The sequence below is a fragment of the Leptodactylus fuscus genome, chromosome 1 (genome assembly GCF_031893055.1).
Source record: "Leptodactylus fuscus isolate aLepFus1 chromosome 1, aLepFus1.hap2, whole genome shotgun sequence".
In the NCBI taxonomy this organism is placed as follows: Eukaryota; Metazoa; Chordata; class Amphibia; order Anura; family Leptodactylidae; genus Leptodactylus; species Leptodactylus fuscus.
The window spans coordinates 164,359,444-164,382,235 of record NC_134265.1 but is presented as its reverse complement, the minus strand read 5'-3'; the positions used below and the strand labels follow the sequence as shown (position 1 = coordinate 164,382,235).

Genomic DNA, 22,792 nt, shown 5'->3' with positions numbered 1-22,792 from the left:
CCGCACAAGCACCACACTTTCACCAGTAGCTCAGGAACATTGCGGTACCTTTTTCAAAAGATTAGCAGCAATGAGTTAAAAACGTGGCCCAGGCATGGAATATGTTGCAGGCTGCCAAGCTACAGAGCCAATCCCAGGTTACGGCCATTATCACACATGACAACATGCCTGGGCCCAGGTGCAGTGGCAAAAACCACATTGCCGTCTCATCGAGGATGGCATGACTCACTTTGTAGGCAGTGTGCTGTCTGGCCCCCAAGCTGATGAGCTTCAGCACGGCCCGCTGACGTCTCCCCACACCAGTGTTGCAGCGTTTCCAGCTCGTAGCTGGGGTCAATTTAACAGCGGAGGAGGGTGGTGTTTCAGCCCTCCTCCCAGGAATGTTGTGTGGGGAGACAAGTCAGGCCACCACATTTTGCGACCCGGTCCATGCCTCAACTACATTCAACCACTGTGCCCAAATTGAAAGTTAGCGTCCCTGTCCGCATGCACTTGTCCATTCGTAACTGGTCACATGGAACTTTAGGGCTAAGCGCTGAATTTAGGGACCGCCTCATGTTTGGGGGAAAGTGCTGGTGTGGACGGCACAGTGCGGTGGCGCAGTAGACACTCTGCCCAAAAAGGGCAGAGTGTCCCCCAGCCGGGATTCCAACATCTCCTGGGCCAGATTTCTTGAGATGAGGCCGTTGAAGCCTTGGGCATGTGGGTGGGTTGCGCTGTACTTTAGCATGAAATGAAAGGCTTGGGAGATGGGGAGTTGCTGGGAAGAGGCGCATGATGGCGCGGGCAAAAGGAGAAATGGCAGGAAAAGGTGAGGATAAGGGTGAACTCCCCAAAGTGTCAGAGGCAGATGTGGAGGTGTCCTGGCTCCTGGTCTGGACTGCAGCGCCAGCCCTGTCAACAGTGGAAGAGGCAGTGGCCGCCAGGCCAAACGACGATTATCCTGCGCTTGCTCTCACCCACTGAGCCCAGGGCTTGCCTTCCAAATGATGGCACCCGCAAGAGGTGGTGAGATTCCTCTCCGCAGATCTCCAAACCATCTTGGACTTGCAAATTGCACTAAATTTGTCATGTAACTGACATGTATATGATGAGTCTATCCATTGTCTGTTCATTTTGGTGAAAGTCAGCCTGTCAGCTGACAGACAGCTGTGCTTGTCAGTGATGATGTCACCGGCTGCTTGTACCCCCAGTTTTTGCTGCTTAGCTTGCCTCCACATCCACACTGCTTTTGCCCCTACACATCACCCCTATCCATGCCTGTGCCTCTAGCCATAAGTCTGCCACCCATGGAAACTCATGGTGCAGAAAGTGAGGGAGCTGACTCTGAGGAACCCTTGGGTTTTGTAGCTGGTACTCCATCAAAGGTCTCTGCTGCTCACACACCCTGCTGAACATACGGTATCTAGGGTTAGAGCGTGTGGTGACCTCGCACAACAGTAGGTGCTTCAGGCAGATGTAGGCCTTGCTGGAGTGTATTGCGGCTAGCTCCAGGTACTGTAGACTTGGGAAAGTGGGTGTCCAAGTGCCGCACTTTCACCCTTAGCTCAGCTAATTTGGGGTATGTTTTTAAAAATCATTGCACCACTACATTGAACATGTGGGCCAGGCATGGAACGTGTTGGAGGCTGGCAAGCTCCAGAGCCCTCCAACAAGCTAAAAAACCTGGCCCCAGGGGCAGCGGGGATAAACAAATTGCCATCTCATCCAGGATGGCATCCCTGACCTCAGAGGCAATGTGCTGTCCGTCTCCCAAGCTGATGAGCTTCAGCCCAGCCTGCTGACGTCTCCCCACACCAGTGTTGCAGCGTTTTCAGCTCGTAGCTGGGGTCAATCTAACAGCGGAGGAGGAGGAGGGTGGTGTTTCAGCCCTCCTCCCAGGAATGTTTTGTGGGGAAACAAGTCAGGAAAATTCTTGAAACGGGAGAGTTTTGCATCTTTGCCCTTGCTGCCTATGGACATCCCTTTGCCTCTAGCCACCATTTTCCCTGCTTTGCTTGCCTCCACATCCACACTGCTTTTGCCCCTAGACATCACCCCAGTCCATGCCTTAGCTTGTACCCCCAGTTTTTCCTGCTTAGCTTGCCTCCACATCCACACTGCTTTTGCCCCTAGACATCACCCCAGTCCATGCCTTAGCTTGTACCCCCAGTTTTTCCTGCTTAGCTTGCCTCCACATCCACACTGCTTTTGCCCCTAGACATCACCCCAGTCCATGCCTTAGCTTGTACCCCCAGTTTTTCCTGCTTAGCTTGCCTCCACATCCACACTGCTTTTGCCCCTAGACATCACCCCAGTCCATGCCTTAGCTTGTACCCCCAGTTTTTCCTGCTTAGCTTGCCTCCACATCCACACTGCTTTTGCCCCTAGACATCATCCCTATCCATGCCTCTTCCCCTAGCCATAACTCTGCCACCCCTGGAAACTCATGGTGCAGAAACTTTGGTTGCTGACTTTGAGGAACCCTTGGGTTTTGTAGATGGAACTCCATCAAAGGTCTGTGCAGCTCACACACCCTGCTCAAGATATGGTATTGTAGGGTTTCAGCGTGTGTGAATGACGGACAACAGCCTGTGTTTGGACAGATGTAGGCCTTGCTAGAGTGTTTTTAGGCTAGCAGCGACTCCTGTGCACTTGCAAAAGTGGGCGCACAAGCGCCGCATTTTCAACAGTAGCTTCGGTACATTTGGGTATGTTTTTAAAAAACTTTGCACCACTAGGTTAGACGTGGGCCAAACATGGAACGTGTTGGAGGCTGGCAAGCTCCAGAGCCGCTACCAGGTTCCAGCCATTATCACAGGCGTAAAAATGCCAGGCCCCAGGTGTAGCAGGGAAAAAAAAATGCCATCTCAGCCAGGATGGCATCCCTGACCTCGGAGGCACTGTGCTGTCTGTCCCCCAAGCTGATGAGCTTCAGCACCGCCTGCTGACGTCTCCCCACACCAGTGTTTTAGCGTTTGCCGCTAGTAGCTGTGGTGGAGGTTGCAGCGTCGTAGGGTTTCAGTCTACTCCTGCCATGAATTTTGGCCTGGGAGAGGAGATAGGCCACCCCAGTTTGCACCCGGGGAACAGACTCCACCACATTCACCCTGCCTGTCATTAAAGATAAGCACTGCAGCATCCCTGACCACAGGCGCTTGTCCAAGTGTCGGTGGTCAAGTGGACCTTGCAGCAAAGCGCGGAACTAAGGGCCCACCTGATGTTGAGTGACACATGCTGGTGCAAGGCGGGGACGCCACACCGGGAGAAGTTGAGACGGCTAGGGACGGCATAGTGAGGTGCCACAGTTGCCATCAGGTCCGGGAAGGCGGGAGTTTCAACAAGCCGGAACGCCAACCTCTCCTGGGCCAGCAGTTTAGCGATGTTGGCGTTCTAGGCTTGCGTGGGTGGGTGGTTAGCGGTGTATTTCTGCCGGCGCTCCAATGTCTGAGAGATGGTGGGTTGTTGTAAAGAAGCGCCTGATGGTGCCTTTGATGGTGCAGGAGAAGGAGATAAGACAGAAACAGGGGAGGATGAGGGAGAAGTCAACAAAGTGGCAGAGGCAGATGAAGTGATGTCCTGGCTCGTCCTCTGGAGTGCATCGCCAGCACTGTGAGCAGAGGCAGTGGCATGAACGGCGGGCGACGTTTGTCCTGCCGTTGCTGCCTGCCACTGATTCCATTGCTTGGATTCCAAATGACGGTGCATTGAAGTGGTGGACAGGTTGCTCTTCTCAGGGCCCCTACTCGATTTCGAGAGGCAAATTGTGTAGACGACACTATATCTGTCCTCGGCGCATTCCTTGAAAAAACTCTACACCTTCAAGAAACGTGCCCTCGATGGGGGAGTTTTTCTGGGCTGGGTACAAAAGGGAACATCTTCGGACATTCCGGGTCTGGCCTGGCTTCGGCAAAGCAGCTGACCTCTGCCTCTGGACATGTCTCTGCCTCTAGCTACCCTTTTTGGTGCTGCACCTGCCTCAACATCCACACTACTTTCCCAGCTTGACATCTGCCTTGTCCAGGTGGGGTCGGTGTCCTCGTCGTCCACCACCTCCTCTTCCAACTCCTGTCTCGCCTCCTCCTCCTGCACAATGCGCATGTCAACTGGCTGCCCTGACAGCAACTGCGTCTCATCGTCGTCGATGAGGGTGGGTTGCTGGTCATCCGCCACCAAATCGACCGGAGATGGAATGGAGGAGACTCTAGTGTTTGAGCATCTGGACACAGATACTCGTCTGTTAGGTCCGTGGAATCGCGAAATGGAGGGGCAGGTTGCGGTACAGTCAAAGGAAGGGAGAACAGCTCTGGGGAGCAGGGACAGTTGGGGTTATTGTTCTGGGAAGATTGGGAATTTTGGGTGGAAGGAGGACAAGACTGTTGGGTAAGAGGAGGTAGAGGCTGACTGGCTGGTGGACAATGTGCTTTAAGCGTTATCCGACAGCCATTGCAAGACCTGTTCCTGGTTCTCGGGCCTACTAATCTTTGTACCATTCAGCCTAGTTAATGTGGAACTTTTGTGCAAAGCGCAGAACTTAGGGCCCGCCTGATGTTAAGGGACACACGCTGGTACAAGGCTCAACTCACCCTAAGTGCCAAAAACACTGCTGGTGCAAGGCTCTACTCATGCCAAGGGCCTCAATCTCTGCTGGTAGCTCAGCTTAAGGTCATGTAACTTTGTTTGGAAGGGCTCATGTTAAGGGCTAGAAAAGTGAATTTTGGAAGGTCTTACCACATCACACACACACACACACACACACACACACACACACACACACACACACACACACACACACACTCAAAATGACAGTTAAGGGTGAGGGCTTTTGGAATTCCCATTGCCTATTCCATTTGTGGTTGTCATGGGGAACGTGATTTAAAGGGGTGGTTGTTACTGTTTGTTGAGCTTAAATTGGGGTTTGTGTCCATCCATTTGGGGAGTAAAGAAGGTTTCCAGGTATTTTCCCACTTTGATAGAGGTTTTTTTGAATGTGGAAAGTGTGTAGTTGTTAGGCAGTGATGTTGGGGTAATAGAGGGTCTTTGGTGTGTTAGATGCCCCCAGACATGCTTCCCCTGCTGTCCCAGTGTCATTCCAGAGGTGTTGGCATCATTTCCTGGGGTGTCATAGTGGACTTGGTGACCCTCCAGACACGGATTTGGGTTTCCCCCTTAACGAGTATCTGTTCCCCATAGACTATAATGGGGTTCGAAACCCGTTCGAACACACGAACATTGAGCGGCTGTTCGAATCGAATTTCGAACCTCGAACATTTTAGTGTTCGCTCATCTCTAGTTAGCACTGCAGCGCTGGAGTCCTTGGGTTTGAATCCTGTCAGTAACATCTGCAAGGAGTTTGTATGTTCTCCCAGTGTTTGCGTGGATTTCCTCCCATTCTACACAAATATACTGATAGGAGAAAAAAAATGTACATTATGATCCCTATATGGGGCTCACAATCTACATTTAAAAAAAAAATTAAAATAAAATTAAGATGACTGATTTGAGAGAAGACAGCATCATGGTCCAAGTTGCAATATGAAGTCCTAGTTTCTGCTTGCAACACAATAGTAAGGCTTTGCTTGTTTTTAGTTTAGTAAACGGTTTAGTAACCAGGTATCTGTCAGGGTATCTGCCATAATACCTATCTGCCTATCTTCATACATTTGATAGGATACCAGAGCTTGTTTTGCCTCTATGAGTATAATTATGAAGAAAAATGGGTTCCTAGATTAGATGGGTTCCCTGCCACTGGGGAGGGGGGTTTAGGAAGGGGAGGCGAGGCAAGTTGATTTCTTTTTAGGTTTCTGACAGATGTTTTTGAGAGTTGCATCACATCAATTATACCTGTGGAAACACTGGTGTTTTCCGTATAGGCAGTAGCTTAACTAGGAATGGCTGGGCCCCATTTCTGCACACACTATTATACCCCAAAGTGGCCCCTGCACACAGTATTATGCCCCATCGTGGTCCCTACATGCAGTATTATACCCCATAGTGGCCCCTGCACACAGTATTATGCCCCATAGTGACCTCTGCACACAGTATTATACCCCATAGTGGCCCCTGCACACAGTATTATGCCCCATAGTGACCTCTGCACACAGTATTATGTCCCATAGTGGTCTCTACACACACTATTATGTCCCATAGTGGTCCCTACACGCAGTATTATCCCCCATAGTGCCCCCTGCACACAGTATTATGCCCCATAGTGACCTCTGCACACAGTATTATGCCCCATAGTGGCCCCTGCACACAGTATTATGCCCCATCGTGGTCCCTACATGCAGTATTATACCCCATAGTGGCCCCTGCACACAGTATTATGCCCCATAGTGACCTCTGCACACAGTATTATACCCCATAGTGGCCCCTGCACACAGTATTATGCCCCATAGTGACCTCTGCACACAGTATTATGTCCCATAGTGGTCTCTACACACACTATTATGTCCCATAGTGGTCCCTACACGCAGTATTATCCCCCATAGTGCCCCCTGCACACAGTATTATGCCCCATAGTGACCTCTGCACACAGTATTATGCCCCATAGTGGTCCCTGCACACAGTATTATGCCCCATATTGGCCCCTGCACACAGTGTTAAGTCCCAAAGTGGCCCTTGGGTATAATGATAGCGGTGTTGGTGGGCTTTGTGGGCCCACCTGATCACAGCAGAAGGGGAAGCGCAGGCGGCCATGAGCACAAGGATCGGTAAGTAAATAGGGCCAGTTACCTGCTGGAGTTACTCTTTCATTTGAAGCTATTTTACTTTACAGTAAGTGGCCACTTTTTGTTAAAGTATTTGCCATAGATGGAAAGCAGAAGTTGAACCCTTAATATTTTTATTAGTTAATTAGTTTATTAGGCCATAATATGCCTTTGTTGCTTCCACCACAGGATATGATTGAACAGAGTGTGAGCATCGATAGACTGTGTGCAAACAGCAATAAACTGGAGTCCCCCAAGGCGTCAGTGCCCATAGCCATTCATCTTAGAAGATAAGTGCTTATAAAGGCAATTACACCAATTATCAATTATCAGTTTAAAAAGAAATCAAAACCGAGTCTAGTGCATAGGCGTTACATTCAGAAAGTCACCCCACAAGCTTGGTGGGTTGCTGAGCAATAATCTTGAAGAAACCACAATACTTGGCTAATGTAGTTTAAAAGCCAAAGGATATACACATTTCCTTTGAAGATCAAAGTAGTTAAGCCACTTTACATTAGTTACAAAGAATGCAAAGAGTGAAGATTGAACACAAACATTTTATGCTAAAAGGATATCAATAATATGTCTATAAACAATTCATTTTAATCAAAAATTGATTTTTTTTCTTTATTTTTTTTCTTTTAAAGTAAGGTGTAACGGCAAATATTTTGCCAAAGACCAAAAACCAAAGACTGAATGCAGTAATGAAAGCACAGCAAGAGGATGGAAGTCTTATTCCTCAGCCTCCTCTGACTCTCGGTCACATGACTGACACCACTCTACACTGAGTCTTATTTAATTATAATATCAGAATAAATACATTTTACCATTACATGATTGCCAAAATGACTGAAAGACCCAATTTGTGTCTGTGCTTAATGACACATAAATAACCTTTAGGCTAAGGGCTGGAACCACTGCGCTAAATCACTGCAGGAACAACTGCGGCGTGAACTCATTGCGGTTTTTCCCGCAGTGCTTTGAAGAGAAAGTTCGGAGTTTTCCTCCGCGGACTTTCTGTTACAATTATATCTATGGGAAAGCCGCCGGCATTACTGTAGATATAACTGACGTGATGCAAGTTTCAAAACCGCAATGGTTTCGGAAATCGCAGCGTGTCTGCGCTGCGATTTTTTCCGCAAAGTGGGCATGGGATTCGCATGAATCCCATCCACTATGCAAGTACTGTAGAATGCCGCGATTTTTCCCTCAGTGTTTCCGCTGTGGCCAAATCGCAGCTTTTCCGGCCCGTGGGGCCCCGGCTTTAGTGTTTTGTAGACACAGTGTATTGTTAGATTTTGTTTGTTTCGTATAAGTAGGACATCTTATTTTCTCATATTTTATGCCTTCGGGTCACTGTAATATTTTAGGCAATTACTGTTAGAAATATGAAAGAAAAGTTGTGTTTGTCATCAGAAGTTCTAACATGCCTAGACAGAGCTTAAAAGCCATTGTGAATATTACAGCATCGCTGTAGAAAATTGTACTGTACATTTGTTATTTGTGAATTTACAATGGAGGAAATCTGCCAAGTGTAGCGTTTCCTGTGCCAGCCTTAACAATTGTCCCACTGGCGCAAGATCTGTCAGAATTATTAAGAGCCTCCTTTGGCACACCTTCTGAGGCCCATGCCCCAGAATTATAACCTCTGCCAGCCAATACCTGACATGGACTTCAGCTATAACTCAGGCCAGTTTTGTGGTGTGAGTTCTAATGAATCTGAACTGTGCTGTAGTATCACCATCGAGGCGCACATTGATCCTCATCATGCTTTGCCTACTGTTATTAAAATTGGCAACCAGGGTGGAAAAATGACAAAGTGCCACTACTATGCCAGTTTAATGGCATATAACCCATAGTAATTTCTCCCCATTATGATTGCAGCCAGCTCCATAATCCCCAGACTGTAGAAGTCCACTGTTATTCCCTCCACTGTAGACGGGTCCTGAGAGATTCTAAATCTATTCTACGCGGAACAACTATGTGAAAGCTGAATGACAATCATAAAACCTGGGACCTATGGGTACTATTCCAATATTCCTCAGATTACCAATCTTTTTTTTTTTTTTTTTTTATATGTAGATTGTAAACCCCAGATAGAGCTCACAATGTACATTTTTCCCTATCAGTATGTCTTTGGAATATGGGATGGAAATCCTTGCAAACACAGGGAGAACATACAAACTCCTTGCAGATGGTTTTATGCTCTTGGCGGGATTTGAACACCAGGACTCCAGCGCTGCAAGGCTGCAGTGCTAACCACTGAGCCACCGTGTGGCCCTGTGAAGGTAGTAAATATATGAATCACAAAAACATTGTTATCCTTAAAGGGATTCTACCATTAAAAACTTTTTTTCTGTGGATAACATGTCGGAATAGCCTTTGGAAAGGCTATTCGTCTCTTACCTTTAGATGGGATCTCCGCCACGCCGTTCCTTAGAAATACCGTTTTCAACCGGTATGTAAATTAGTTCTCTGGCAGCGATGGCGGTGGGCCCCAGCACTGAAAATGCGATGAGGGCGTCCCCACTGCTGCTCGAGAACAGGATCCTGTGCCGCCTCTATCTTCTGTTGGATCCTCCGGCCTCAGAACTATGGCCGCGCATGCGCAGTCGGCTCTACTAGTGTCAGAGTTGACAGAGGTGATGCCACCGAAGAAAGACGAAGAAAGAAGGGGAGGATCCAGCAGAAGATAGAGGCGGCACAGGATCCTGTTCTCGAGCAGCAGTGGGGACGCCCTCATCGCATTTTCAGCGCTGGGGCCCACCCCCATCGCTGCCAGAGAACTAATTTACATACCAGTAAAAAACGGTATTTCTAAGGAACGGCGAGTTTATAAAGGACAAGAGACAGGGTGAGATAGAGACATGAGTTTGGCACACTGTCATCATATCTATGCTAATAATGCTGGAAAACCATTATTTGGCTTAGCCTCACAACCCAAGTGGAACTTCCCCTCAAAGCTGTACCTCTATATTCTCTTGGAAGCTGTATTGGTTGCTGTTAACAGTAAAGTTCAAACTATTTGTGCCCACAACCTGCATCTCTGGAGTCCATTGCAGAAATCTCCACTGAGAACTCTTCCAACTACCAACAAGCTCAATGAGCTGAACACCCCCAGAGGAAATGACCTGGGCAAAAACTATCACCATCAGGTACCCTCAGCTGGCTCCCTCAGCTCTGTACTCTGGAGTTGAACTGGAGGAGTTGGATGAGTCTACGTACTGGCCACCGCTGACAACTACTACTCCCATCCTTCCAATGGGTTACCGCAAAACTCGGTTGCAAACATGTGCTGGTGCCATCTTGCTTGTCCTCTGGATGGCAATAAAAGTAAAAGTCTGTGAGCTTTTGTGGTCATTCAGATCAGTACCTTAGGCAGACGCCCAATATTCTAGGATTTTTATTTGTGTAATTTAATAGCCTGATTGAATTTAGTTTCATATATTTGAGCAGTAGAACTGATAATAAACATTAGTTGTAATTCCCTATACATCTACAGTATAATAATAAAATTACTAGAAAGTATACTACAGTTCAGAAAGACGCAGGAAGGGCCTGGCTGCAGTTATTGGCATAGATAGCAGAGAACTAACCTGAACAAACATGGGTGCTACTTAGTGCTAGATAAACACCACTCTACAATGGAAATGGAACAGAATTCTTATCAGCACGGCCATTCTTTTTTTTCCCTTTCTAGTGTCCATCATTTTGCCGGATGAAATAGTCCTCAATCTTTTTGGGGTGCTCAACACTCACTGGCTTCAATCTATACTTTTTTAAATATATATTTTTTTATCTATGTAGTGAAAATTAAAAGACATGAAATTAATGAAAGTGAGTACAAAAAGTTACCTATAGAAACCAAGGAGGATACTGCTCTACTCTTCTAAATGCCTTTAGAGAGTTGATGGCTGTAATGTAATTGGTTGTGTTGGGGAGCGCCTCTGCTTTGTACTGGTAGTACTTGCACTTATATATCTTCATCTAACCGTCATTCATGACCTTTACTTTCATTATATATCATTATAACTGTATTAACACATACATTCCTGTGTAGCTATGACTCCAAAGTTGCTACATTTCTTTCCTTTATTCTCCAGCCATTAGAGTCCGTTCTGTTTAGTTCATGAACTCTTGCAGTATTTTTGTAAAGTTCTTATCAGTTCACATGTAATTGTTGGAATGACTTGCTCAGAAAAGCTGTCAGATCCCCCAAACCTTCAGTATTCATAGTTAACCCCCGTGTAACCCCTGTGAGATGAATCTAGCTTTACAATGTTTCAGTATAATTTGACAAGCTCTTTCCATATATGTGGTCTCTGTTTTTCCTTGTCCTCATTCACCACTTAAATTGTGAATGAGGATTGAGATGACGGCAGTACACGTAAGAACTGCATACCTACATGACCCTGCAAGGATAGGTTCTCTCTAGTATATTCATTTTCTGTATGTTTCTGTACAAAAGTCATTTTTCTTTTTGATGCTGCTTTATTTTACATGGTTATATTATGCTATGAGTGAAATATCTTAGGCTTTCTTATTTGAGAAGTCATATAATCATAGTACAATGTATTATCCCCGTACTGAATGGTATTTGACCAACCATGTGTAGTTGGCAGAACTTTCAAATGTATATGCTTTTAATTCTGGTCTGTATAAGAGTATTAAGATATTCCTTGGTATTTATATAGGTGCAGTTGCTTTTTTTTATTTATTTTTTTATCTTACCTGGTATGTTAATACATACAGACTTTCACTTTGTGATTGGACTTGTGGTGCCTTTACTATTTATTGAGTAGCAATCACACTTTAACCCTCATAACTTACATCCTTATATTTGCCTATTTTTCCTGCTTCTCACACATCAACTTCAAGAACTGGCTATAATGCGGTCCCTGACAAGTTCCACTGTCATAGGGTAATAATGTCACTCTCTTCACCTGTCAAAGGACAAAGGGATAATAAAGTTAGCCCAATCTGCTTGGGTCAAGTGTATGTCAGTTTGCATGCTGTCTGAACGGTCTTGCAGCTAGTATCCTTTACGAGGAGTTCTTTCCTTCATGGAAATTAGCAGATTTTTTACGAAACAATAGACACAACTATAACTTGGTCCAGGAAACCTATAATAAGCATTGCTGTGGTTAATGATTTAGTCTACAGGAAATATGTGTAGTCTAGTGCTAATAATGTATAGCTGACTTGTTTCAGAGAACTGTATGGCTTGCATTTATCTGGATTATGTGTAATACTATAGGGATAGCGGGCCAATATTTGGGCATTATTTATTTGACCACTGCATGGCAATAACAGAGTAACCTATGCAGTGTTCCGCATGATGCTATTTGGATTAGCATTGTATAGCATAGTAGTATGATAGTATGCTGTGCTTTTGAAAGAAGACGTCTCACATACCTCCCAGTTAATATATTCTTAATAAATACAGTTTTAGACGACACAGCCAGCTTGAACAAATTAGGGAGAGGGCTCTGACAACTTGTTTGACCTCTGGGGCACTAAAGTGTTAAGCAGGCCTGCTAATAATTTATATTATAAGCCCTTTACTACTTGTCTTGTCTGTATATGTATGCTGCCTTGTTTTCTGCTTCCAGTCCTGTCTGCCATCCTACACAACCCTTTCAGCATGAGATAGAGCTATCCATCTTCTCCGCTTCAGCCCAGTGCATTCTGTCCTGGGCGCAGTTAATCTTTCATGTAACCATCTTCTGCTTTGATTCCTCAGAGATAAGGTTGTGATAACTTTCTGTATAGGATGTTTGTAATACTGAACCCCTGTAGCATGGGAATTTGGAAACTCTAAGCACATAAATGTGGGAGTGGGGTTTCCAGCTGTGTCATTTAAGGAGGGGAAGTAAACTTTACAGCTGGCAGCCTGCAGCAGCAAGACCTGATAAAGCACAGATCTCATTAACAAGTGCTCTGTGGGGTCCCAGCAGGCTTACATGTATGCAGGAAGGAGTAAGAACCATGGCATGCTGCCAATTACTTCTCCATTCTTAGTGTAAACATTTTATATCATTGTTATAAGTGGCCTTATCGCTATAATCCCAAGATTCCTCTTCCCTGGACATTCTCAACTAAAGTCTTGTTATAACCTGAGGTGCATAGAAGGAGATCAGCACTGAGGAAGTCTGCACACTGCTCAGCTACAAGGCTTCTCTGGAGTTTAAAGACAATTTATGCAAAAAGAACTGTAAGTATAACCTTTAGGGAACAGTGCACCTCTGTTGTGTTACTATTGTGTTATTATGTATACTTATGGGTTCTATGCATAATACCTATTATCTCATTTATATAAAGATTTCATGCTGGTATTCAACAAATACAACATATTCTATAATCTCTATTGTTTGGAGATTACTATATATATATATATATATATATATATATATATATATATATATATATGTAGTAATTGTAGCTTCTTCTTAGTCTATCTTTATAAGTTCTTGATACTTGTAAAGGTACAAATTGTGTTATTTTCTGTTTTCTTGATAATATTTAGTTTTATTAAAGAAAAGAGGGGATTGTCACAGTCCTGCCCCTCACATGATTTTCTTTACACATACCTGTACAGTATACATATGTTGGGATAGCTTTACTCAAAAGATTGATTGTGGCAAGGTAAGAGAGATTAAAACCAATTATATTTTATTGTAATGTATTATAATTTTTCACGTATGCGCTATTTAACCCATTAACCTCTTTTATATGTCAGGCACATATAGAACTTTAATACAAACAGTCTTATAAAGGCACAATTGTGTATTCACCAGTCTGTTGGTTTTCTGTTAGTATATAGACAATATTTGATTTTCAGGGATTTTTTTTTTACTCTTTTTTGTATCTTGGTGCTTTTACCCTCTGCAATTTCAACAGTTGTAGGACAAATTAGTACTGTTAAGGCTTGAAAACAAAGAGAAACATATCACAATGTGATCATTTTGTGTCGTATTCCATACTTCAGCAGCTGCTAGATTTTTACTTGACAACAGATTTTATGCATCATAAAAAGAGTGACAGGTGGTCTTTGAAATGTTTCTTCTGGATTCCAGTCTAGTTCAGATGAAAATTTCTTAGTTGCTTACTGTTGAAATTTGTTCTCCAATGATCTTGGGCATAATGTTGTATGTTGTATGTGTGTTCACTGAACAGGCATGGTGTTTAAAGGGGTTGTCCCGTCACAAGGACCCTATCTATAATGCTTGTTAATGTGAATGTAAGACTTTTCCTAAATACATTGCTTCAGCGAAACTGCTTTGTTTGTCCACTATATCACTTTATTCATTTTTTTGTGGCCACAGCCCTGACCTGAGTGAAGTGATGTATCTGCCTGCTCTCAGGGGGGAGGGAGGAGGGGCTAAGTGCACGGGAGCGAGCCTGGAGGGAGGGGTAGTTTACCCTTTGGGGAAGGGGCCGCCAATGCAGGGTTAGACGTCGGCACAAGTGAAGCCAGCACCATCGCTATGCTTCTGCCCTGCATCGTTTCTGACACTGCTGGCTTCATGCAGGGCAGAAGCATAGCGATGGTGCTGGCTTCACCTGTGCCGGCGTCTAACAGTCCCCGGCATCCGCTGTAATAGAGAGGCGGATGCTGGGGACTGTTAGACGCCGGCACAGGTGAAGCCAGCAACATTGCTATGCTTCTGCCCTGCATGAAGCCAGCAGTGGCAGAAGCGATGCTGTTATTCCGCTCCAGGGTCACATATGCAAAGCCAAGCGGCGAGAAGCCGCCGGCTCTGCGTGCGCACTCATTCACCAGTCTAGCCTTCTGTATTTGCATTGTGAAGGCTAGACTGGTGTATGAGCGCGCACGCAGGGCCGGCGGCATCTCGCCGCTTGGCCTTGCATATGTGACCCTGCCCACCAATGACGAAACAAAGCCGGAAGACAGAAGATTTCAGAGAAACGAAGACGGGTGAGTATGCGACGTGGGACAACCCCTTTAAATAGGACAATGAGGAATATGGCCACTGATTCTGTTTATCTTAAAGGAAAATTTTTAAAAAATTGGATTCTATCTTTTCACTAATGCATTGATGTAAAAAGTTCTAAATGTTCTGCCAGGACTTGTGGGAAAAGCCTGAGAATTTTGCTTCCTCCCTTTCCCACTCGTGGTTCTATAAATTTTTCTATAAGCGTTGTTGATCAGCCAGCAATACTTAGTGGGAAGTTAGTGGGCATAGAGTGGGAGAACAGCTCTCGATCAGCACAAAGTGAACAATAAAAGGCACTCTAAAGCTGGGTTAACACAGGTTTTTTGGGACAGATTTTGACGCAGTGGCCGCCTCAGAATCCGGTCCAAAAAACAGCTAGCTTTGGATTAGGCCCAAATGAATTGGCCTAGTTGGAAGGGAGGTGTCGAGTCTCGGATGCTGCGTTAGATTCTGCCACAGAATCCACGGCAAGAAAGGGCAGGTCGCTTCTTTTTTCCACAAGCGGCACAAAATCGCTAGTGGAAAAAAGAAGTGAACGGCTCCCATTGAAGTCAATGGGAGGCATTTTTTTGGACCGGATACTGAGATGGATTCTGCATCAAAATCCGGTCCAAAAATCCCCATGTGAACCCAGCTTTAGACTATGGCCCCATGTAGCGAGCCACAGCAAAAAAGCATTGCAGGAAAAATTGTGGTGGCAATGCATCATGGTTTTTCCTGCAGCGCTTTTCACAGACAGAATGCAGAGATTTGCATTTGAATTTCCTCTGCAAACCATGTGTGCTTGTCACCCACTGAGATATATTTCTGTATATGTTAAGTGACTAGTACCGACCCATTCGGTGTTAATAAATATATAAAATTTAGAAAGCTCATTTCATATTATCGTATAAGACCTGGACACTCTCGGGGTAAGAGTGGAAAGTAAGGAAGAAGGTTGATCGCCAGGTGTGCCAGAGTGGCTTTGGTGAGGCAGTATCCTTTACAGGGGCCTTAGCCAAAAGAAGCTATTTTGTCTGCTCATCAATCTGGGAAAAGTTATAAAGCCATTTCCAAACAATTTAAAGTCCACCATTTTACAGTGAGAAAGACTACACAAATGGAAAACATTCAAAACATCCCAGGAATGGATGTCCCAGCAAATTCAACCCAACTACAGACCATTATAATAATAATAAATTTTATTTATATAGTGCTAACATATTCCGCAGTGCTGTACAATTTGTAGGGTTCAAATACAGATAGAAAGATACATTACAAAGAATTAGCCACTTCACACAATGGGACTGAGGGCCCTGCACGCAAGAGCTTACAATCTATGAGGTAGAGGGGGTGACACAAGATAGCAGGGGCGGCATTGCTTATGTAGAGGTCAGACACTTTTGTAATAGAGGTTACTGTCATTACACAAACATAAAACTTTGAGTAGAGATGAGCGAGTACTGTTCGGATCAGCTGATCCGAACAGCACGCTCACATAGAAATGAATGGATGTAGCCGGCATGCGGGGGGTTAAGCGGCCGGCCGCCGTCAAAGCGGAAGTACCAGGTGCATCCATTCATTTCTATGGAGCGTGCTGTTCGGATCGGCTGATCTGAACAGTACTCACTCATCTCTATTTATGAGCCGTCAACAGTCGTGTCCTTTAACATGTGGATGGAGCTTGGACCAATAAAGTTAGCCTGAGATGGCATCATACCATATGGGGAAATATGGGAGCGGGGACAGAGGAAGGTTAAATTTTGGGGGTTCTAATTATAGTATGGCCATTCAATGCTCAAAGATATTGCAAAAACCCCATCTAGAATCCAGAGGCCTCAATTAACATGTCAAAAAGGAATGACCAAGTGTAGTTGTCTGGAAGGGTTTTCTAAATAGAACTTTGTAGCACAGTTTAAATTTACAAAGTTGTAGCTGAACAATCCAAAAAACATTTTGAACAATGTTCTTTGGATAGACTGGAAATGTTTGACTATAATGCTAATAATGCCTATACTGGAAATCTTTAGCTATAAACTGCCATGTTTGGCAAAAAACCTACACAAAGACCTCATACCAACTGTCAAATATGAAGCGTCAAGAGGAAAAAGGTTGATTATTTAGGCTTGTTTTTCCAGCCACAGGACCTGGGCAAAGAGTTGTCTATGAACTCTTCTGTGTACCAAAGTCATATTTACCACAGTCTAATGTGAGGCCGTCGATCCAAAAACTATAGCTTGACTTACACCAGGTCATGCAAATGGACAATGATCCCAAGCACTCGCAACTGGATGACTGAAAAAGAAAAAAAAAAATTCAAGTTGTTGCAATGACGGAGTCAAGACAACTGAAATTCTGTGATAGAATTTTTAGAGAGCTGTGGATAAACAAATGCCCAAACACTTCAGTGAATTGAAGAAATGTTTTAAAGAACCAAAATTCCTCCAAAATGATATGAGAACTATGTGAATTTTTTATTATCTCAAGTTATTGCTCTTAAAGGGATATTCCCATCTCAAGGATCATATTCAGACTTATGTGTTCCATTTGCCAGATACAACTAAAAATTCCTCCTCCGTGTTTACAGCTGGTTGCCTAGGTTACAGACCTGTTCTCAGGTTGGAATGATGTCCTTGTTCCTGGCCACTCAGGGCAGGTTTACATCTGTGCCTGGTCTCTGCTTTAGCCAATCCGGCGGGTTTCCATCTTCTGCCTCAAGAAACTGGACAGGGGATGGAAACCCGGCGGTCAGTTTTCAAATCCATTCACTTGATGTCTGACTTTGTGTCCAGCTAAAAAAAATGGTTTTGCAGCGGACAGGCAGAAATCACACATGGGCGGTCACTTTGCAAACCCATTCAAGTGAATGGGTTTGAAAACTGACCGCCGGTTTTCCATCCCCTGTCCAGTTTCTTGAGGCAGAAGACAGAAACCCGCCAGTTAGGCTAAACCGGAGACAGGCGCAGATATGAACCACCCTCATTCTCTCATCTCTTCCATTTTTTACATACTGCTATCAGGTTTTTTTAGTCCTGATTAGGGCTGGTAAAGTTTTTTGAGCACTGACTGTTAGGGGGTGTTCACACTACCGCTGCTGTCCTCCCCCGGGTTCCATCCTAAACCCCAAGGAAACTGGACAGGGGATGGCTTGCTGGTGGTCAGCTTTAAAACCCACTCATTTGAATGGTTTTTAAAGGTAACCGCCGGAACAGTTTTTTTTTCACGGACACAAAGTGGTACATGCAGGAGTTTGTGTTCGTGCAAAAAAAAAAAAAAAAAAAACGTTTTCCAGGCGGAGAGGTTGCATACGGACACCGGTGGTGAGCTTTAAAAACCCATTCAAATGAATGGGTTTTAAAGCTAACTGCCAGCAAGCCATCCCCTGTCCAGTTTCCCAGGGGTTTAGGATGGAAACCCCTAGGCGGACAGTGGCAGTAGTGTGAATGTCTTCCACAAAAAAAGTCAAAAGTCAAAAATTTTTGCTGTTTCACCACCAATACCAATTTTAATAAAAAGTGATCAAAATATAAGATTCCCAAAATGATATAAATAAAAATTACATCTGGATTATGGGTGTCAGAATATGGTGACTCTAAAACTTTTTTTTTTTTAAATAAGTTTTGGATTTTTTAAGAGGTTAAAATGTAACAAAAACTATATAAATTTTATATCACCATAATTAACCATAAGCGACCCACAGAAAACAGGTAACATGTCATTTTGGCTGCATAGAGAATACCGTCAAGCTCATAAGAAAGTTGTGCAAATGTGTTTTTCTCTAATTCTACAGCATTCAGAATTTTTATTATTATTATGAGATACAATTTATCCTGCAAAAATTAAATGAATACATAAATGAATTCATGAACATAAGGTTAATTCTGTAGAAAATAGAGCCCTGGGCAAAATGAAAAGAGGCTAATTTTAGCTGGAATTTCTATTAGTAACAGAGCAACTAGGATATAAAAAGATGGTTTTACTTTTTAATTCCCCACAACATGTACTGTGCTTTTAATTTAAATAATAGGGATACAAACTGTAAGCTTAAAAGACGCTTTCCCAGCTAGGGTTAGTGCACCGCATAGCGAATTGCAGCTAAAAAAATAAAGCAGAAATGCACTGTTTTAATCCACAGCTTTTTTAATTGTACTTTTGCTGCATGTTTCTCTGTGTTTTATCATCCCCAATTTGGTATATAGAGGAATAGGGCAGGACGGCGCTCACAGGTCCAATAGATTTTATTAATAAGAAGAATTGCAATTCTTCTTATTAATAAAATCTATTGGACCTGTGAGTGCCGTCCTGCCCTATTCCTCTGCTGTTTCCCCGGTTGACACAACTGGTGCCTTTGAGACGTGCTGCTCCCCATACCTGGTATCATATACACCTTAGTACGGAGTTGTGAACGCTGTCACAACCAAACCAGGTGAGAGGCCACCAGGTCTGATACATTCATTACAATTATCTAAAAAGGTGAATAGACTATCTACACTATAAAGTATGCTCGGTGTTTTTTTTATCTTTTCCAATTTGGTATATAGGCACAAAACAAGAGATGCTGCAACTAAGGCCCCATTTACACAGGAAGCGGATTGGCAGACTTTGGCCCCGAGAGTGACGCCTGCCACAACTGTCGCGGCTTCCCCCTCTGGAGTAGGCTCAAATGAATGGGCCTACCCCGGAGGGTGCTGCTGCGAGGAGAATGCCGGGACTGAATCAAGAAAGGACAGCTCGTTTCTTTTTGCAACATGCCGCTCACAGAAAAAAGTAGCCTACATAGACCTCCATTGTGAGGGGGCAGATTATGACGTAGATTCAGCGCCATAATCCGCCCCCTCTTGCCCGTGTGAACTAAGGCTAAGGTGCTATGTAGCGATTTTCCACAGTGTTTTTCACAGAAAGTCTGAAGAGTTTTTTTTGTGCTAACTTTTGGCTTCAATTATACCTATAGGGAAACCACCAGCATTTCCATAAGCATAATTGACATGCTGTGATTTTTAAAAACGCAATGGTTTTGGAAATCACCAGTATTTCTGCTGGGTGTATTTTTATGCAATGTGTTGATGGGATTCGGTAGAAACCCCACTATGCAGGTACTGTGATATTTGCTGCTGGATTTATGCCATGTGGGGGTTCAGTCTAAGAGTTTTCTGCTGCTCTTCTTTTTCCTTCAATATGTGGAAAAGATTAACCAGAATCTCATACACTTTACTGATAAAAGTTTGTTTTTTTTTCCACTGTGTTTTCACATCCTGCAACGCTGTTTTCACAATGTAGGGCCTTAGGCTTACGGAGCCTGCACACGGAATTACGCTCCGCTCATTCGGAACGTAAATCTAGTTCAGAATGAGTGCATAAAAACCATTTCATTTCCATCAGGACTGCCATGACCCACAATGTCCTGACCTGCACACCCATTCTGCTGCTATCCCAATTATAAAATATATACACTATAACCCCCTTATAATGAATACCGTATATACTCAAGTATAAGCCAAGTTTTTCAGCACAGTTTTTGTGCTGAAAAAGTCCGCCTCGGCTTATACTTGGGTCATTATGGTAATATAGTTGCAGACCTGGCATCCGGACCCGGCATACAGACACCAGGACGGGTGCCGGGCCGCAGCATCACCACGCTCATAGCAGGAGCCTAGCGATGCTGCTCATTTCAAACTGCAGAAGTACTTACGGTATGTCTGCTAGCAGGGCTGGTATACAGACCCCGCCCCCCCCACTCCATCACACGCCGGGTGACGTGGCCACGTAAGCTCAGGCCCGCACCCGGCGTGTATCTGCGTTCCGGCCCTGCTAGCAGAAGTACCGTAAGTACTTCTGCAGTTTGAAATTGACAGCATTGCTACACTCCTGCTATGAGCGTGGTGATGCTGCGGCCCGGCACCTGCCCCGGTGTCTGGATGCCGGGTCTGTAACTATAATGGCGCCGCTCTGCTTCAGAGCAGTCACGATACCAACCGACACCTCTGAGCTCCCTGCAATCATGCCTGCAATCAGAGATTGCAGGCATAAAGGGAGCTAGAACATCTCCGCTGTAAGTGTTACAGCAGAGATGTTCTACAGTGTCCTGGTACGAGGGAGGGAGGGAGCAGGCGATCTTATGAACTGTGGCCAGCCAACGGCAGAAGCACTTCTGCCGGGAATTCCCCTTAGCGCTCCTGCCGCCGGCCAGCTACAGTTCTCCTTCAGGTCCCGCTGGCTGGGGATTCCCCTCAGAGCTCCTGTAAAGTCTCCCCAGCCGGCAGTGCCTCTCTTTTGCAGGCTGCTCTATGTAGCCTGCAAAAGAAATGACAATTTTTCCAACGTATTTCACTGCATTAGCATTGCAATGCATTGCATTGGTGATCAGACCCCCTGGGGTTCAAGACCCCTAGGGGGTCAAATAAATGCTAAAAAAATAAAAAAATAAAAATAAAAATAAAGTATTAGTAAATAAAAAGTATTAAAAATTCAAACCCTCCCCCTTCCCCTAGAACACATATAATACTAATACTGTGAAACACATACACGTTAGTTATCCCTCTGTTCAAAAACGCCCGCTCTACATACCTATAAATATATTTTTCCTGTACGGTAAATGCAGTAGCGGGAAAAAAAATGTTGCCTAACTGCCCCTTCCCCGAGACTGAGTTTTTCCCCCCTCACTTGGAATTCAGCCTGACTACAGCCAGGCTAAGTATAGGGAATCTGCACTGCTCATATTCCATCGGGAAAGAGTTAATAGGAGCACTGCAGATACCCTATATTCAGCCAGGCTGATTTCCAAGTGGAGGAACAAAAAACAGTCCTCAAGCTCAGGGAAGGGGCAGACAGACAACCAAAACACCCCTCCCCTTCCCCAGCAACTACTGTACCCAAAAACTCCGACCATTTTAATTTTTGAAATTTTCCAGTAGCTGCTGCATTTCCCCCCTAGGCTTATACTCGAGTCAATAAGTTTTCCCAGTTTTTTGTGATAAAATTAGGGGGGTTGGCTTATATTCGGGTCGGCTTATACTCGAGTATATACGGTAATACCCCCAAATGCATCTTTAAATTAATAACTACCCTGTTTACCCCTTTAAATAGTGCCCTATATTAATAATGCCCCAGGTGTTTCTTAATTAAAAAGTAAAAAGAAAAAATAAGTGAAGTTCCAATACTCGAGACCCCCAGGATCAGCTGCTTGAATGGTCCGTGGTACCTGTGTAAGCGCCATGTCATACATCTCATAGCGGCCATGTAATTTAACTACATCCTCGTCCTATACACGTCTATGTGACAAGGCTGGAATTACATCACACTGTCACTATAAACAGACAGGTTGTGATATAAACAGACACCATGGCCCCTTCATACAGCTGATCAGTGGGGAATCACTGATCTCTTATTGATTATCTATTCTGAGGAGAGATAATCAATAAAAACTCCTGGAGCTGGAAAACTCCTTAAGAGCGGGGCCCCACGGGCTGGAAATGCTGTGATTTGCCCGCGGCGGAAAGACCACGGGAAAAATTGCGGCGTTTTACAGTTCCTGCAAAAAGGATGGGATTTTAGTGAATTCCATCCACACATTGCAGAAAAATACTTAGAGTGGACATGCTGCGATTTCCAAAACCATTGCAGTTTTGGAAATCGCAGTATGTCAATTATACCTATGGAAACACTGGAGGTTTCCCTATAGGTATAATGGAAGCAGAAAGTCACTTTCTGTGAAAAGTGCTGCAGGAAAAACCGTGATTAATTACCGCCGTGGTTTATCCTGCAGTTTTTGCTGCAGCCTGCTACGTGGGGCCTTAGTCTTAATAAAGTCCAAGTGCCACATTAATTAAATAAATTGTCCCCTTACTTCAAGCCCCTGATTCCCCCTGACAAACACTGCACTCTTAATGACCCCTCATATAAATGACCCCCCTTATCGTCCTAATGCACTCTAATGAATCCTCCCTTATATTTCTCCCTCCTAACAACATCTTCCCTCCTTACACTAGTAGAACAACCACAACTGCATACAAACAAAAAAAAAAGTTATACTCACTTACCTGCGATTCCGGTGAATGAAGCCACTGCTGCCTCCTCTCCATGACGTTATGCTCTATGCCCATGACCCAAGCATAGTACGTCATTGCGCCGGCCTGTGCTGAGAGCAGAAGTGTTTTGTCTGCTCTCGGT

At 44.5% G+C, this 22,792-nt stretch overlaps 1 protein-coding gene across 1 annotated transcript in view; it reads left to right on the top strand.

Annotated features, from left to right (window-relative positions):
- Positions 1-12,569: 12,569 nt before the first annotated feature.
- The window catches only part of FREM1 (FRAS1 related extracellular matrix 1), a 176,080-nt gene continuing 165,857 nt past the window's right edge, over positions 12,570-22,792 (top strand). Inside the window, exon 1 of the mRNA XM_075279348.1 lies at positions 12,570-12,903. The gene's annotated coding sequence lies outside the window, so the exon portion shown is untranslated. The remainder of the gene's footprint in view (positions 12,904-22,792) is intronic.